This window comes from Ascaphus truei, chromosome 5, assembly GCF_040206685.1.
Source record: "Ascaphus truei isolate aAscTru1 chromosome 5, aAscTru1.hap1, whole genome shotgun sequence".
Lineage (NCBI taxonomy): Eukaryota > Metazoa > Chordata > Amphibia > Anura > Ascaphidae > Ascaphus > Ascaphus truei.
Window position 1 is genome coordinate 4,044,285 of NC_134487.1, and position 16,005 is coordinate 4,060,289.

At 52.3% G+C, this 16,005-nt stretch overlaps 1 protein-coding gene across 1 annotated transcript in view; it reads left to right on the top strand.

Moving 5' to 3' along the window:
• Positions 1-16,005, top strand: part of SBF1 (SET binding factor 1) — a 332,728-nt gene that overhangs the window by 115,549 nt on the left and 201,174 nt on the right.

Here is a 16,005-nt window from a genome sequence, read left to right on the forward strand (position 1 = left end):
GTGAGTGGGTGCGGGTAAGGTTTCGTGGGTGGGATGTTGTGAGTGGGTGCGGGTGGGGTTTCGTGGGTGGGATGTCGTGAGTGGGTGCAGGTAAGGTTTCGTGGGTGGGATATTGTGAGTGGGTGCGGGTAAGGTTTCGTGGGTGGGATGTTGTGAGTGGGTGCGGGTGGGGTTTCGTGGGTGGGATGTCGTGAGTGGGTGCAGGTGGTTTCGTGGGTGGGATGTTGTGAGTGGGTGCGGGTAAGGTTTCGTGGGTGGGATGTTGTGAGTGGGTGCGGGTAAGGTTTCGTGGGTGGGATGTTGTGAGTGGGTGCGGGTAAGGTTTCGTGGGTGGGATGTTGTGAGTGGGTGCGGGTAAGGTTTCGTGGGTGGGATGTTGTGAGTGGGTGCGGGTAAGGTTTCGTGGGTGGGATATTGTGAGTGGGTGCGGGTAAGGTTTCGTGGGTGGGATGTTGTGAGTGGGTGCGGGTAAGTTTTCGTGGGTGGGATATTGTGAGTGGGTGCGGGTAAGGTTTCGTGGGTGGGATGTTGTGAGTGGGTGCGGGTAAGGTTTCGTGGGTGGGATGTTGTGAGTGGGTGCGGGTAAGGTTTCGTGGGTGGGATGTTGTGAGTGGGTGCGGGTAAGGTTTCGTGGGTGGGATGTTGTGAGTGGGTGCGGGTAAGGTTTCGTGGGTGGGATGTTGTGAGTGGGTGCGGGTAAGGTTTCGTGGGTGGGATATTGTGAGTGGGTGCGGGTAAGTTTTCGTGGGTGGGATATTGTGAGTGGGTGCGGGTAAGGTTTCATGGGTGGGATGTTGTGAGTGGGTGCGGGTAAGGTTTCGTGGGTGGGATATTGTGAGTGGGTGCGGGTAAGTTTTCGTGGGTGGGATATTGTGAGTGGGTGCGGGTAAGGTTTCATGGGTGGGATGTTGTGAGTGGGTGCGGGTAAGGTTTCGTGGGTGGGATATTGTGAGTGGGTGCGGGTAAGGTTTCGTGGGTGGGATGTTGTGAGTGGGTGCGGGTAAGGTTTCGTGGGTGGGATGTTGTGAGTGGGTGCGGGTAAGGTTTCGTGGGTGGGCTGTTGTGAGTGGGTGCGGGTAAGGTTTCGTGGGTGGGATGTTGTGAGTGGGTGCGGGTGGGGTTTCGTGGGTGGGATGTCGTGAGTGGGTGCAGGTGGTTTCGTGGGTGGGATGTTGTGAGTGGGTGCGGGTAAGGTTTCGTGGGTGGGATGTTGTGAGTGGGTGCAGGTGGTTTCGTGGGTGGGATGTTGCGAGTGGGTGCGGGTAAGGTTTCGTGGGTGGGATGTTGTGAGTGGGTGCGGGTAAGGTTTCGTGGGTGGGATGTCGTGAGTGGGTGCGGGTAAGGTTTCGTGGGTGGGATGTTGTGAGTGGGTGCGGGTGGGGTTTCGTGGGTGGGATGTCGTGAGTGGGTGCAGGTGGTTTCGTGGGTGGGATGTTGTGAGTGGGTGCGGGTAAGGTTTCGTGGGTGGGATGTTGTGAGTGGGTGCGGGTAAGTTTTCGTGGGTGGGATATTGTGAGTGGGTGCGGGTAAGGTTTCGTGGGTGGGATGTTGTGAGTGGGTGCGGGTAAGGTTTCGTGGGTGGGATGTTGTGAGTGGGTGCGGGTAAGTTTTCGTGGGTGGGATATTGTGAGTGGGTGCGGGTAAGGTTTCGTGGGTGGGATGTTGTGAGTGGGTGCGGGTAAGTTTTCGTGGGTGGGATATTGTGAGTGGGTGCGGGTAAGGTTTCGTGGGTGGGATGTTGTGAGTGGGTGCGGGTAAGGTTTCGTGGGTGGGATATTGTGAGTGGGTGCGGGTAAGGTTTCGTGGGTGGGATGTTGTGAGTGGGTGCGGGTAAGGTTTCGTGGGTGGGATATTGTGAGTGGGTGCGGGTAAGGTTTCGTGGGTGGGATGTTGTGAGTGGGTGCGGGTAAGTTTTCGTGGGTGGGATGTTGTGAGTGGGTGCGGGTAAGTTTTCGTGGGTCGGATATTGTGAGTGGGTGCGGGTAAGGTTTCGTGGGTGGGATGTTGTGAGTGGGTGCGGGTAAGGTTTCGTGGGTGGGATGTTGTGAGTGGTTGCGGGTAAGGTTTCGTGGGTGGGATGTTGTGAGTGGGTGCGAGTAAGGTTTCGTGGGTGGGATGTTGTGAGTGGGTGCGAGTAAGGTTTCGTGGGTGGGATATTGTGAGTGGGTGCGGGTAAGGTTTCGTGGGTGGGATGTTGAGTGGGTGCGGGTAAGTTTTCGTGGGTGGGATATTGTGAGTGGGTGCGGGTAAGTTTTCGTGGGTGGGATATTGTGAGTGGGTGCGGGTAAGTTTTCGTGGGTGGGATATTGTGAGTGGGTGCGGGTAAGTTTTCGTGGGTGGGATATTGTGAGTGGGTGCGGGTAAGTTTTCGTGGGTGGGATATTGTGAGTGGGTGCGGGTAAGTTTTCGTGGGTGGGATGTTGTGAGTGGGTGCGGGTAAGTTTTCGTGGGTGGGATATTGTGAGTGGGTGCGGGTAAGGTTTCGTGGGTGGGTTGTTGTGAGTGGGTGCGGGTAAGGTTTCGTGGGTGGGATGTTGTGAGTGGGTGCGGGTAAGGTTTCGTGGGTGGGATGTCGTGAGTGGGTGCAGGTGGTTTCGTGGGTGGGATGTTGTGAGTGGGTGCGGGTAAGGTTTCGTGGGTGGGATGTTGTGAGTGGGTGCGGGTAAGGTTTCGTGGGTGGGATGTTGTGAGTGGGTGCGGGTGGGGTTTCGTGGGTGGGATGTCGTGAGTGGGTGCAGGTGGTTTCGTGGGTGGGATGTTGTGAGTGGGTGCGGGTAAGGTTTCGTGGGTGGGATGTTGTGAGTGGGTGCGGGTAAGGTTTCGTGGGTGGGATGTTGTGAGTGGGTGCGGGTAAGGTTTCGTGGGTGGGATGTTGTGAGTGGGTGCGGGTAAGGTTTCGTGGGTGGGATGTCGTGAGTGGGTGCAGGTGGTTTCGTGGGTGGGATGTTGTGAGTGGGTGCGGGTGGGGTTTCGTGGGTGGGATGTCGTGAGTGGGTGCAGGTGGTTTCGTGGGTGGGATGTTGTGAGTGGGTGCGGGTAAGGTTTCGTGGGTGGGATGTTGTGAGTGGGTGCGGGTAAGGTTTCGTGGGTGGGATGTTGTGAGTGGGTGCGGGTAAGGTTTCGTGGGTGGGATGTTGTGAGTGGGTGCGGGTAAGTTTTCGTGGGTGGGATATTGTGAGTGGGTGCGGGTAAGGTTTCGTGGGTGGGATGTTGTGAGTGGGTGCGGGTAAGGTTTCGTGGGTGGGATGTTGTGAGTGGGTGCGGGTAAGGTTTCGTGGGTGGGATGTTGTGAGTGGGTGCGGGTAAGTTTTCGTGGGTGGGATGTTGTGAGTGGGTGCGGGTAAGTTTTCGTGGGTGGGATATTGTGAGTGGGTGCGGGTAAGGTTTCGTGGGTGGGATGTTGTGAGTGGGTGCGGGTAAGGTTTCGTGGGTGGGATATTGTGAGTGGGTGCGGGTAAGGTTTCGTGGGTGGGATATTGTGAGTGGGTGCGGGTAAGGTTTCGTGGGTGGGATGTTGTGAGTGGGTGCGGGTAAGTTTTCGTGGGTGGGATATTGTGAGTGGGTGCGGGTAAGGTTTCGTGGGTGGGATATTGTGAGTGGGTGCGGGTAAGTTTTCGTGGGTGGGATGTTGTGAGTGGGTGCGGGTAAGTTTTCGTGGGTGGGATATTGTGAGTGGGTGCGGGTAAGGTTTCGTGGGTGGGATGTTGTGAGTGGGTGCGGGTAAGGTTTCGTGGGTGGGATGTTGTGAGTGGGTGCGGGTAAGGTTTCGTGGTGGGATGTTGTGAGTGGGTGCGGGTAAGTTTTCGTGGGTGGGATATTGTGAGTGGGTGCGGGTAAGTTTTCGTGGGTGGGATATTGTGAGTGGGTGCGGGTAAGGTTTCGTGGGTGGGATGTTGTGAGTGGGTGCGGGTAAGGTTTCGTGGGTGGGATGTTGTGAGTGGGTGCGGGTAAGGTTTCGTGGGTGGGTGGGGTGGGTCAGGTGTGGGAGAACATGATATGGAATTGTGAGTTGTCTTGCAGTATATGGAGGTGCGTGCTGTGTGGAGTTGTCGTTGTGTTGCAGGATATGGAGGCGTGTGTGTTTTGTCATTGTGTCATGTTGCAGGATATGGAGGTGTGTGTAGGTTTTTGTGTTGCAGGAGATGGTGGTGTGTTGTCATTGTGTTGCAGGATATTGAGGTTTGTAGTTGCAGGATTTGTAGGTGTGTGTAGTTGTCATTGTGTCGTGTTGCAGGATATGTTGTTGTGTGTCGTGTTGCAGGCTATGTCGGTGTGTGTAGTTATGTCATTGTGTTGCAGGGTGTGTCGGTGTGTGTAGTTGTGTCATTGTGTTGCAGGGTGTGTCGGTGTGTGTAGTTGTGTCATTGTGTTGCAGGGTGTGTCGGTGTGTGTAGTTGTGTCATTGTGTTGCAGGATATGGAGGTGCGTGCTGTGTTCCTGCGTCTCTTCGCTCAGATCCTGCAGGGTGTGTCGGGGTGTGTAGTTGTGTCATTGTGTTGCAGGGTGTGTCGGTGTGTGTAGTTGTGTCATTGTGTTGCAGGGTGTGTCGGTGTGTGTAGTTGTGTCATTGTGTTGCAGGATATAAAGGTGCGTGCTGTGTTCCTGCGGCTCTTCGCTCAGATCCTGCAGGGTGTGTCGGTGTGTGTAGTTGTGTCATTGTGTTGCAGGGTGTGTCGGTGTGTGTAGTTGTGTCATTGTGTTGCCGGGTGTGTCGGTGTGTGTAGTTGTGTCATTGTGTTGCAGGGTGTGTCGGTGTGTGTAGTTGTGTCATTGTGTTGCAGGGTGTGTCGTTGTGTGTAGTTGTGTCATTGTGTTGCAGGGTGTGTCGGTGTGTGTAGTTGTCATTGTGTTGCAGGGTGTGTCGGTGTGTGTAGTTGTGTCATTGTGTTGCAGGGTGTGTCGGTGTGTGTAGTTGTGTCATTGTGTTGCAGGGTGTGTCGGTGTGTGTAGTTGTGTCATTGTGTTGCAGGATATGGAGGTGCGTGCTGTGTTCCTGCGTCTCTTCGCTCAGATCCTGCAGGGTGTGTCGATGTGTGTTGTTATGTCATTGTGTTGCAGGGTGTGTCGGTGTGTGTAGTTGTGTCATTGTGTTGCAGGGTGTGTCGGTGTGTGTAGTTGTCATTGTGTTGCAGGGTGTGTCGGTGTGTGTAGTTGTGTCATTGTGTTGCAGGGTGTGTCGGTGTGTGTAGTTGTCATTGTGTTGCAGGGTGTGTCGGTGTGTGTAGTTGTGTCATTGTGTTGCAGGGTGTGTCGGTGTGTGTAGTTGTGTCATTGTGTTGCAGGGTGTGTCGGTGTGTGTAGTTGTGTCATTGTGTTGCAGGGTGTGTCGGTGTGTGTAGTTGTGTCATTGTGTTGCAGGGTGTGTCGGTGTGTGTAGTTGTGTCATTGTGTTGCAGGGTGTGTCGGTGTGTGTAGTTGTGTCATTGTGTTGCAGGGTGTGTCGGTGTGTGTAGTTGTGTCAGTGTGTCGGTGTGTGTAGTTGTGTCATTGTGTTGCAGGGTGTGTCGGTGTGTGTAGTTGTGTCATTGTGTTGCAGGGTGTGTCCGTGTGTGTAGTTGTCATTGTGTTGAAGGGTGTGTCCGTGTGTGTAGTTGTGTCATTGTGTTGCAGGGTATGCCGGTGTGTGAAGTTGTGTCATTGTGTTGCAGGGTGTGTCGATGTGTGTAGGTGTCATTGTGTTGCAGGGTGTGTCGGTGTGTGTAGTTGTGTCATTGTGTTGCAGGATATGGAGGTGCGTGCTGTGTTCCTGCGTCTCTTCGCTCAGATCCTGCAGGGTGTGTCAGTGTGTGTAGTTGTGTCATTGTGTTGCAGGGTGTGTCGGTGTGTGTAGTTGTGTCATTGTGTTGCAGGGTGTGTCGGTGTGTGTAGTTGTGTCATTGTGTTGCAGGATATGGAGGTGCGTGCTGTGTTCCTGCGTCTCTTCGCTCAGATCCTGCAGGGTGTGTCGATGTGTGTAGTTGTGTCATTGTGTTGCAGGGTGTGTCAGTGTGTGTAGTTGTCATTGTGTTGCAGGGTGTGTCGGTGTGTGTAGTTGTGTCATTGTGTTGCAGGGTGTGTAGTTGTGTCATTGTGTTGCAGGGTGTGCCGGTGTGTGTAGTTGTGTCATTGTGTTGCAGGATATGGAGGTGCGTGCTGTGTTCCTGCGTCTCTTCGCTCAGATCCTGCAGGGTGTGTCGGTGTGTGTAGTTGTCATTGTGTTGCAGGGTGTGTCGGTGTGTGTAGTTGTGTCATTGTGTTGCAGGGTGTGTCGGTGTGTGTAGTTGTGTCATTGTGTTGCAGGGTGTGTCGGTGTGTGTAGTTGTGTCATTGTGTTGCAGGGTGTGTCGGTGTGTGTAGTTGTGTCATTGTGTTGCAGGATATGGAGGTGCGTGCTGTGTTCCTGCGCCTCTTAGCTCAGATGCTGCAGGGTGTGTCGGTGTCTGTAGTTGTGTCATTGTGTTGCAGGGTGTGTCGGTGTGTGTAGTTGTGTCATTGTGTTGCAGGATATGGAGGTGCGTGCTGTGTTCCTGCGTCTCTTCGCTCAGATCCTGCAGGGTGTGTCGGTGTGTGTAGTTGTGTCATTGTGTTGCAGGATATGGAGGTGCGTGCTGTGTTCCTGCGGCTCTTCGCTCAGATCCTGCAGGGTGTGTTGGTGTGTGTAGTTGTGTCATTGTGTTGCAGGGTGTGTCGGTGTGTGTAGTTGTGTCATTGTGTTGCAGGGTGTGTAGTTGTGTCATTGTGTTGCAGGATATGGAGGTGCGTGCTGTGTTCCTGCGCCTCTTCGCTCAGATCCTGCAGGGTGTGTCGGTGTTTGTAGTTGGCATTGTGTTGCAGGGAGTGTCGGTGTGTGTAGTTGTGTCATTGTGTTACAGGGTGTGTCGGTGTGTGTAGTTGTCATTGTGTTGCAGGGTGTGTAGTTGTGTCATTGTGTTGCAGGGTGTGTCGGTGTGTGTAGTTGTGTCATTGTGTTGCAGGATATGGAGGTGCGTGCTGTGTTCCTGCGTCTCTTCGCTCAGATCCTGCAGGGTGTGTCGGTGTGTGTAGTTGTCATTGTGTTGCAGGGTGTGTCGGTGTGTGTAGTTGTGTCATTGTGTTGCAGGGTGTGTCGGTGTGTGTAGTTGTGTCATTGTGTTGCAGGGTGTGTCGGTGTGTGTAGTTGTGTCATTGTGTTGCAGGGTGTGTCGGTGTGTGTAGTTGTGTCATTGTGTTGCAGGATATGGAGGTGCGTGCTGTGTTCCTGCGCCTCTTAGCTCAGATGCTGCAGGGTGTGTCGGTGTCTGTAGTTGTGTCATTGTGTTGCAGGGTGTGTCGGTGTGTGTAGTTGTGTCATTGTGTTGCAGGGTGTGTCGGTGTGTGTAGTTGTGTCATTGTGTTGCAGGATATGGAGGTGCGTGCTGTGTTCCTGCGTCCCTTCGCTCAGATCCTGCAGGGTGTGTCGGTGTGTGTAGTTGTGTCATTGTGTTGCAGGATATGGAGGTGCGTGCTGTGTTCCTGCGGCTCTTCGCTCAGATCCTGCAGGGTGTGTTGGTGTGTGTAGTTGTGTCATTGTGTTGCAGGGTGTGTCGGTGTGTGTAGTTGTGTCATTGTGTTGCAGGGTGTGTAGTTGTGTCATTGTGTTGCAGGATATGGAGGTGCGTGCTGTGTTCCTGCGCCTCTTCGCTCAGATCCTGCAGGGTGTGTCGGTGTTTGTAGTTGTCATTGTGTTGCAGGGAGTGTCGGTGTGTGTAGTTGTGTCATTGTGTTGCAGGGTGTGTAGTTGTGTCATTGTGTTGCAGGGTGTGTCGGTGTGTAGTTGTGTCATTGTGTTGCAGGGTGTGTCGGTGTGTGTAGTTGTCATTGTGTTGCAGGGTGTGTCGGTGTGTGTAGTTGTGTCATTGTGTTGCATGGTGTGTCGGTGTGTGTAGTTGTCATTGTGTTGCAGGGTGTGTCCGTGTGTAGTTGTGTCATTGTGTTGCAGGATATGGAGGTGTGTGTAGTTGTGTCATTGTGTTGCAGGGTGTGTCGGTGTGTGTAGTTGTCATTGTGTTGCAGGGTGTGTCGGTGTGTGTAGTTGTGTCATTGTGTTGCAGGATATGGAGGTGCGTGCTGTGTTTCTGCGCCTCTTCGCTCAGATCCTGCAAGGTGTGTCGGTGTGTGTAGTTGTGTCATTGTGTTGCAGGGTGTGTCGGTGTGTGTAGTTGTCATTGTGTTGCAGGGTGTGTCGGTGTGTGTAGTTGTGTCATTGTGTTGCAGGGTGTGTCGGTGTGTGTAGTTGTGTCATTGTGTTGCAGGGTGTGTAGTTGTGTCATTGTGTTGCAGGGTGTGTCGGTGTGTGTAGTTGTGTCATTGTGTTGCAGGGTGTGTCGGTGTGTGTAGTTGTGTCATTGTGTTGCAGGATATGGAGGTGCGTGCTGTGTTCCTGCGTCTCTTCGCTCAGATCCTGCAGGGTGTGTCGGGGTGTGTAGTTGTGTCATTGTGTTGCAGGGTGTGTCGGTGTGTGTAGTTGTGTCATTGTGTTGCAGGGTGTGTCGGTGTGTGTAGTTGTGTCATTGTGTTGCAGGATATAAAGGTGCGTGCTGTGTTCCTGCGGCTCTTCGCTCAGATCCTGCAGGGTGTGTCGGTGTGTGTAGTTGTGTCATTGTGTTGCAGGGTGTGTCGGTGTGTGTAGTTGTGTCATTGTGTTGCCGGGTGTGTCGGTGTGTGTAGTTGTGTCATTGTGTTGCAGGGTGTGTCGGTGTGTGTAGTTGTGTCATTGTGTTGCAGGGTGTGTCGTTGTGTGTAGTTGTGTCATTGTGTTGCAGGGTGTGTCGGTGTGTGTAGTTGTCATTGTGTTGCAGGGTGTGTCGGTGTGTGTAGTTGTGTCATTGTGTTGCAGGGTGTGTCGGTGTGTGTAGTTGTGTCATTGTGTTGCAGGGTGTGTCGGTGTGTGTAGTTGTGTCATTGTGTTGCAGGATATGGAGGTGCGTGCTGTGTTCCTGCGTCTCTTCGCTCAGATCCTGCAGGGTGTGTCGATGTGTGTTGTTATGTCATTGTGTTGCAGGGTGTGTCGGTGTGTGTAGTTGTGTCATTGTGTTGCAGGGTGTGTCGGTGTGTGTAGTTGTCATTGTGTTGCAGGGTGTGTCGGTGTGTGTAGTTGTGTCATTGTGTTGCAGGGTGTGTCGGTGTGTGTAGTTGTCATTGTGTTGCAGGGTGTGTCGGTGTGTGTAGTTGTGTCATTGTGTTGCAGGGTGTGTCGGTGTGTGTAGTTGTGTCATTGTGTTGCAGGGTGTGTCAGTGTGTGTAGTTGTGTCATTGTGTTGCAGGGTGTGTCGGTGTGTGTAGTTGTGTCATTGTGTTGCAGGGTGTGTCGGTGTGTGTAGTTGTGTCATTGTGTTGCAGGGTGTGTCGGTGTGTGTAGTTGTGTCATTGTGTTGCAGGGTGTGTCGGTGTGTGTAGTTGTGTCAGTGTGTCGGTGTGTGTAGTTGTGTCATTGTGTTGCAGGGTGTGTCGGTGTGTGTAGTTGTGTCATTGTGTTGCAGGGTGTGTCCGTGTGTGTAGTTGTCATTGTGTTGAAGGGTGTGTCCGTGTGTGTAGTTGTGTCATTGTGTTGCAGGGTATGCCGGTGTGTGAAGTTGTGTCATTGTGTTGCAGGGTGTGTCGATGTGTGTAGGTGTCATTGTGTTGCAGGGTGTGTCGGTGTGTGTAGTTGTGTCATTGTGTTGCAGGATATGGAGGTGCGTGCTGTGTTCCTGCGTCTCTTCGCTCAGATCCTGCAGGGTGTGTCAGTGTGTGTAGTTGTGTCATTGTGTTGCAGGGTGTGTCGGTGTGTGTAGTTGTGTCATTGTGTTGCAGGGTGTGTCGGTGTGTGTAGTTGTGTCATTGTGTTGCAGGATATGGAGGTGCGTGCTGTGTTCCTGCGTCTCTTCGCTCAGATCCTGCAGGGTGTGTCGATGTGTGTAGTTGTGTCATTGTGTTGCAGGGTGTGTCAGTGTGTGTAGTTGTCATTGTGTTGCAGGGTGTGTCGGTGTGTGTAGTTGTGTCATTGTGTTGCAGGGTGTGTAGTTGTGTCATTGTGTTGCAGGGTGTGCCGGTGTGTGTAGTTGTGTCATTGTGTTGCAGGATATGGAGGTGCGTGCTGTGTTCCTGCGTCTCTTCGCTCAGATCCTGCAGGGTGTGTCGGTGTGTGTAGTTGTCATTGTGTTGCAGGGTGTGTCGGTGTGTGTAGTTGTGTCATTGTGTTGCAGGGTGTGTCGGTGTGTGTAGTTGTCATTGTGTTGCAGGGTGTGTCCGTGTGTAGTTGTGTCATTGTGTTGCAGGATATGGAGGTGTGTGTAGTTGTGTCATTGTGTTGCAGGGTGTGTCGGTGTGTGTAGTTGTCATTGTGTTGCAGGGTGTGTCGGTGTGTGTAGTTGTGTCATTGTGTTGCAGGATATGGAGGTGCGTGCTGTGTTTCTGCGCCTCTTCGCTCAGATCCTGCAAGGTGTGTCGGTGTGTGTAGTTGTGTCATTGTGTTGCAGGGTGTGTCGGTGTGTGTAGTTGTCATTGTGTTGCAGGGTGTGTCGGTGTGTGTAGTTGTGTCATTGTGTTGCAGGGTGTGTCGGTGTGTGTAGTTGTGTCATTGTGTTGCAGGGTGTGTAGTTGTGTCATTGTGTTGCAGGGTGTGTCGGTGTGTGTAGTTGTGTCATTGTGTTGCAGGGTGTGTCGGTGTGTGTAGTTGTGTCATTGTGTTGCAGGATATGGAGGTGCGTGCTGTGTTCCTGCGTCTCTTCGCTCAGATCCTGCAGGGTGTGTCGGGGTGTGTAGTTGTGTCATTGTGTTGCAGGGTGTGTCGGTGTGTGTAGTTGTGTCATTGTGTTGCAGGGTGTGTCGGTGTGTGTAGTTGTGTCATTGTGTTGCAGGATATAAAGGTGCGTGCTGTGTTCCTGCGGCTCTTCGCTCAGATCCTGCAGGGTGTGTCGGTGTGTGTAGTTGTGTCATTGTGTTGCAGGGTGTGTCGGTGTGTGTAGTTGTGTCATTGTGTTGCCGGGTGTGTCGGTGTGTGTAGTTGTGTCATTGTGTTGCAGGGTGTGTCGGTGTGTGTAGTTGTGTCATTGTGTTGCAGGGTGTGTCGTTGTGTGTAGTTGTGTCATTGTGTTGCAGGGTGTGTCGGTGTGTGTAGTTGTCATTGTGTTGCAGGGTGTGTCGGTGTGTGTAGTTGTGTCATTGTGTTGCAGGGTGTGTCGGTGTGTGTAGTTGTGTCATTGTGTTGCAGGGTGTGTCGGTGTGTGTAGTTGTGTCATTGTGTTGCAGGATATGGAGGTGCGTGCTGTGTTCCTGCGTCTCTTCGCTCAGATCCTGCAGGGTGTGTCGATGTGTGTTGTTATGTCATTGTGTTGCAGGGTGTGTCGGTGTGTGTAGTTGTGTCATTGTGTTGCAGGGTGTGTCGGTGTGTGTAGTTGTCATTGTGTTGCAGGGTGTGTCGGTGTGTGTAGTTGTGTCATTGTGTTGCAGGGTGTGTCGGTGTGTGTAGTTGTCATTGTGTTGCAGGGTGTGTCGGTGTGTGTAGTTGTGTCATTGTGTTGCAGGGTGTGTCGGTGTGTGTAGTTGTGTCATTGTGTTGCAGGGTGTGTCAGTGTGTGTAGTTGTGTCATTGTGTTGCAGGGTGTGTCGGTGTGTGTAGTTGTGTCATTGTGTTGCAGGGTGTGTCGGTGTGTGTAGTTGTGTCATTGTGTTGCAGGGTGTGTCGGTGTGTGTAGTTGTGTCATTGTGTTGCAGGGTGTGTCGGTGTGTGTAGTTGTGTCAGTGTGTCGGTGTGTGTAGTTGTGTCATTGTGTTGCAGGGTGTGTCGGTGTGTGTAGTTGTGTCATTGTGTTGCAGGGTGTGTCCGTGTGTGTAGTTGTCATTGTGTTGAAGGGTGTGTCCGTGTGTGTAGTTGTGTCATTGTGTTGCAGGGTATGCCGGTGTGTGAAGTTGTGTCATTGTGTTGCAGGGTGTGTCGATGTGTGTAGGTGTCATTGTGTTGCAGGGTGTGTCGGTGTGTGTAGTTGTGTCATTGTGTTGCAGGATATGGAGGTGCGTGCTGTGTTCCTGCGTCTCTTCGCTCAGATCCTGCAGGGTGTGTCAGTGTGTGTAGTTGTGTCATTGTGTTGCAGGGTGTGTCGGTGTGTGTAGTTGTGTCATTGTGTTGCAGGGTGTGTCGGTGTGTGTAGTTGTGTCATTGTGTTGCAGGATATGGAGGTGCGTGCTGTGTTCCTGCGTCTCTTCGCTCAGATCCTGCAGGGTGTGTCGATGTGTGTAGTTGTGTCATTGTGTTGCAGGGTGTGTCAGTGTGTGTAGTTGTCATTGTGTTGCAGGGTGTGTCGGTGTGTGTAGTTGTGTCATTGTGTTGCAGGGTGTGTAGTTGTGTCATTGTGTTGCAGGGTGTGCCGGTGTGTGTAGTTGTGTCATTGTGTTGCAGGATATGGAGGTGCGTGCTGTGTTCCTGCGTCTCTTCGCTCAGATCCTGCAGGGTGTGTCGGTGTGTGTAGTTGTCATTGTGTTGCAGGGTGTGTCGGTGTGTGTAGTTGTGTCATTGTGTTGCAGGGTGTGTCGGTGTGTGTAGTTGTCATTGTGTTGCAGGGTGTGTCCGTGTGTAGTTGTGTCATTGTGTTGCAGGATATGGAGGTGTGTGTAGTTGTGTCATTGTGTTGCAGGGTGTGTCGGTGTGTGTAGTTGTCATTGTGTTGCAGGGTGTGTCGGTGTGTGTAGTTGTGTCATTGTGTTGCAGGATATGGAGGTGCGTGCTGTGTTCCTGCGCCTCTTAGCTCAGATGCTGCAGGGTGTGTCGGTGTCTGTAGTTGTGTCATTGTGTTGCAGGGTGTGTCGGTGTGTGTAGTTGTGTCATTGTGTTGCAGGATATGGAGGTGCGTGCTGTGTTCCTGCGTCTCTTCGCTCAGATCCTGCAGGGTGTGTCGGTGTGTGTAGTTGTGTCATTGTGTTGCAGGATATGGAGGTGCGTGCTGTGTTCCTGCGGCTCTTCGCTCAGATCCTGCAGGGTGTGTTGGTGTGTGTAGTTGTGTCATTGTGTTGCAGGGTGTGTCGGTGTGTGTAGTTGTGTCATTGTGTTGCAGGGTGTGTAGTTGTGTCATTGTGTTGCAGGATATGGAGGTGCGTGCTGTGTTCCTGCGCCTCTTCGCTCAGATCCTGCAGGGTGTGTCGGTGTTTGTAGTTGGCATTGTGTTGCAGGGAGTGTCGGTGTGTGTAGTTGTGTCATTGTGTTACAGGGTGTGTCGGTGTGTGTAGTTGTCATTGTGTTGCAGGGTGTGTAGTTGTGTCATTGTGTTGCAGGGTGTGTCGGTGTGTGTAGTTGTGTCATTGTGTTGCAGGATATGGAGGTGCGTGCTGTGTTCCTGCGTCTCTTCGCTCAGATCCTGCAGGGTGTGTCGGTGTGTGTAGTTGTCATTGTGTTGCAGGGTGTGTCGGTGTGTGTAGTTGTGTCATTGTGTTGCAGGGTGTGTCGGTGTGTGTAGTTGTGTCATTGTGTTGCAGGGTGTGTCGGTGTGTGTAGTTGTGTCATTGTGTTGCAGGGTGTGTCGGTGTGTGTAGTTGTGTCATTGTGTTGCAGGATATGGAGGTGCGTGCTGTGTTCCTGCGCCTCTTAGCTCAGATGCTGCAGGGTGTGTCGGTGTCTGTAGTTGTGTCATTGTGTTGCAGGGTGTGTCGGTGTGTGTAGTTGTGTCATTGTGTTGCAGGGTGTGTCGGTGTGTGTAGTTGTGTCATTGTGTTGCAGGATATGGAGGTGCGTGCTGTGTTCCTGCGTCCCTTCGCTCAGATCCTGCAGGGTGTGTCGGTGTGTGTAGTTGTGTCATTGTGTTGCAGGATATGGAGGTGCGTGCTGTGTTCCTGCGGCTCTTCGCTCAGATCCTGCAGGGTGTGTTGGTGTGTGTAGTTGTGTCATTGTGTTGCAGGGTGTGTCGGTGTGTGTAGTTGTGTCATTGTGTTGCAGGGTGTGTAGTTGTGTCATTGTGTTGCAGGATATGGAGGTGCGTGCTGTGTTCCTGCGCCTCTTCGCTCAGATCCTGCAGGGTGTGTCGGTGTTTGTAGTTGTCATTGTGTTGCAGGGAGTGTCGGTGTGTGTAGTTGTGTCATTGTGTTGCAGGGTGTGTAGTTGTGTCATTGTGTTGCAGGGTGTGTCGGTGTGTAGTTGTGTCATTGTGTTGCAGGGTGTGTCGGTGTGTGAAGTTGTCATTGTGTTGCAGGGTGTGTCGGTGTGTGTAGTTGTGTCATTGTGTTGCATGGTGTGTCGGTGTGTGTAGTTGTCATTGTGTTGCAGGGTGTGTCCGTGTGTAGTTGTGTCATTGTGTTGCAGGATATGGAGGTGTGTGTAGTTGTGTCATTGTGTTGCAGGGTGTGTCGGTGTGTGTAGTTGTCATTGTGTTGCAGGGTGTGTCGGTGTGTGTAGTTGTGTCATTGTGTTGCAGGATATGGAGGTGCGTGCTGTGTTTCTGCGCCTCTTCGCTCAGATCCTGCAAGGTGTGTCGGTGTGTGTAGTTGTGTCATTGTGTTGCAGGGTGTGTCGGTGTGTGTAGTTGTCATTGTGTTGCAGGGTGTGTCGGTGTGTGTAGTTGTGTCATTGTGTTGCAGGGTGTGTCGGTGTGTGTAGTTGTGTCATTGTGTTGCAGGGTGTGTCGGTGTGTGTAGTTGTGTCATTGTGTTGCAGGGTGTGTCGGTGTGTGTAGTTGTGTCATTGTGTTGCAGGGTGTGTCGGTGTGTGTAGTTGTGTCATTGTGTTGCAGGATATGGAGGTGCGTGCTGTGTTCCTGCGTCTCTTCGCTCAGATCCTGCAGGGTGTGTCGGTGTGTGTAGTTGTGTCATTGTGTTGCAGGGTGTGTCGGTGTGTGTAGTTGTGTCATTGTGTTGCAGGATATGGAGGTGCGTGCTGTGTTCCTGCGTCTCTTCGCTCAGATCCTGCAGGGTGTGTTGGTGTGTGTAGTTGTGTCATTGTGTTGCAGGGTGTGTCGGTGTGTGTAGTTGTCATTGTGTTGCAGGGTGTGTCGGTGTGTGTAGTTGTGTCATTGTGTTGCAGGGTGTGTCGGTGTGTGTAGTTGTGTCATTGTGTTGCAGGGTGTGTCGGTGTGTGTAGTTGTCATTATGTTGCAGGGTGTGTCGGTGTGTGTAGTTGTCATTGTGTTGCAGGGTGTGTCGGTGTGTGTAGTTGTGTCATTGTGTTGCAGGGTGTGTCGGTGTGTGTAGTTGTGTCATTATGTTGCAGGGTGTGTCGGTGTGTGTAGTTGTCATTGTGTTGCAGGGTGTGTCGGTGTGTGTAGTTGTGTCATTGTGTTGCAGGGTGTGTCGGTGTGTGTAGTTGTGTCATTGTGTTGCAGGGTGTGTCGGTGTGTGTAGTTGTGTCATTGTGTTGCAGGGTGTGTCGGTGTGTGTAGTTGTGTCATTGTGTTGCAGGATATGGAGGCGCGTGCTGTGTTCCTGCGTCTCTTCGCTCAGATCCTGCAGGGTGTGTCGGTGTGTGTAGTTGTGTCATTGTGTTGCAGGGTGTGTCGGTGTGTGTAGTTGTGTCATTGTGTTGCAGGATATGGAGGTGCGTGCTGTGTTCCTGCGTCTCTTCGCTCAGATCCTGCAGGGTGTGTTGGTGTGTGTAGTTGTGTCATTGTGTTGCAGGGTGTGTCGGTGTGTGTAGTTGTCATTGTGTTGCAGGGTGTGTCGGTGTGTGTAGTTGTGTCATTGTGTTGCAGGGTGTGTCGGTGTGTGTAGTTGTGTCATTGTGTTGCAGGGTGTGTCGGTGTGTGTAGTTGTGTCATTATGTTGCAGGGTGTGTCGGTGTGTGTAGTTGTCATTGTGTTGCAGGGTGTGTCGGTGTGTGTAGTTGTGTCATTGTGTTGCAGGGTGTGTCGGTGTGTGTAGTTGTGTCATTATGTTGCAGGGTGTGTCGGTGTGTGTAGTTGTCATTGTGTTGCAGGGTGTGTCGTAGTGTGTAGTTGTGTCATTGTGTTGCAGGGTGTGTCGGTGTGTGTAGTTGTGTCATTGTGTTGCAGGGTGTGTCGGTGTGTGTAGTTGTGTCATTATGTTGCAGGGTGTGTCGGTGTGTGTAGTTGT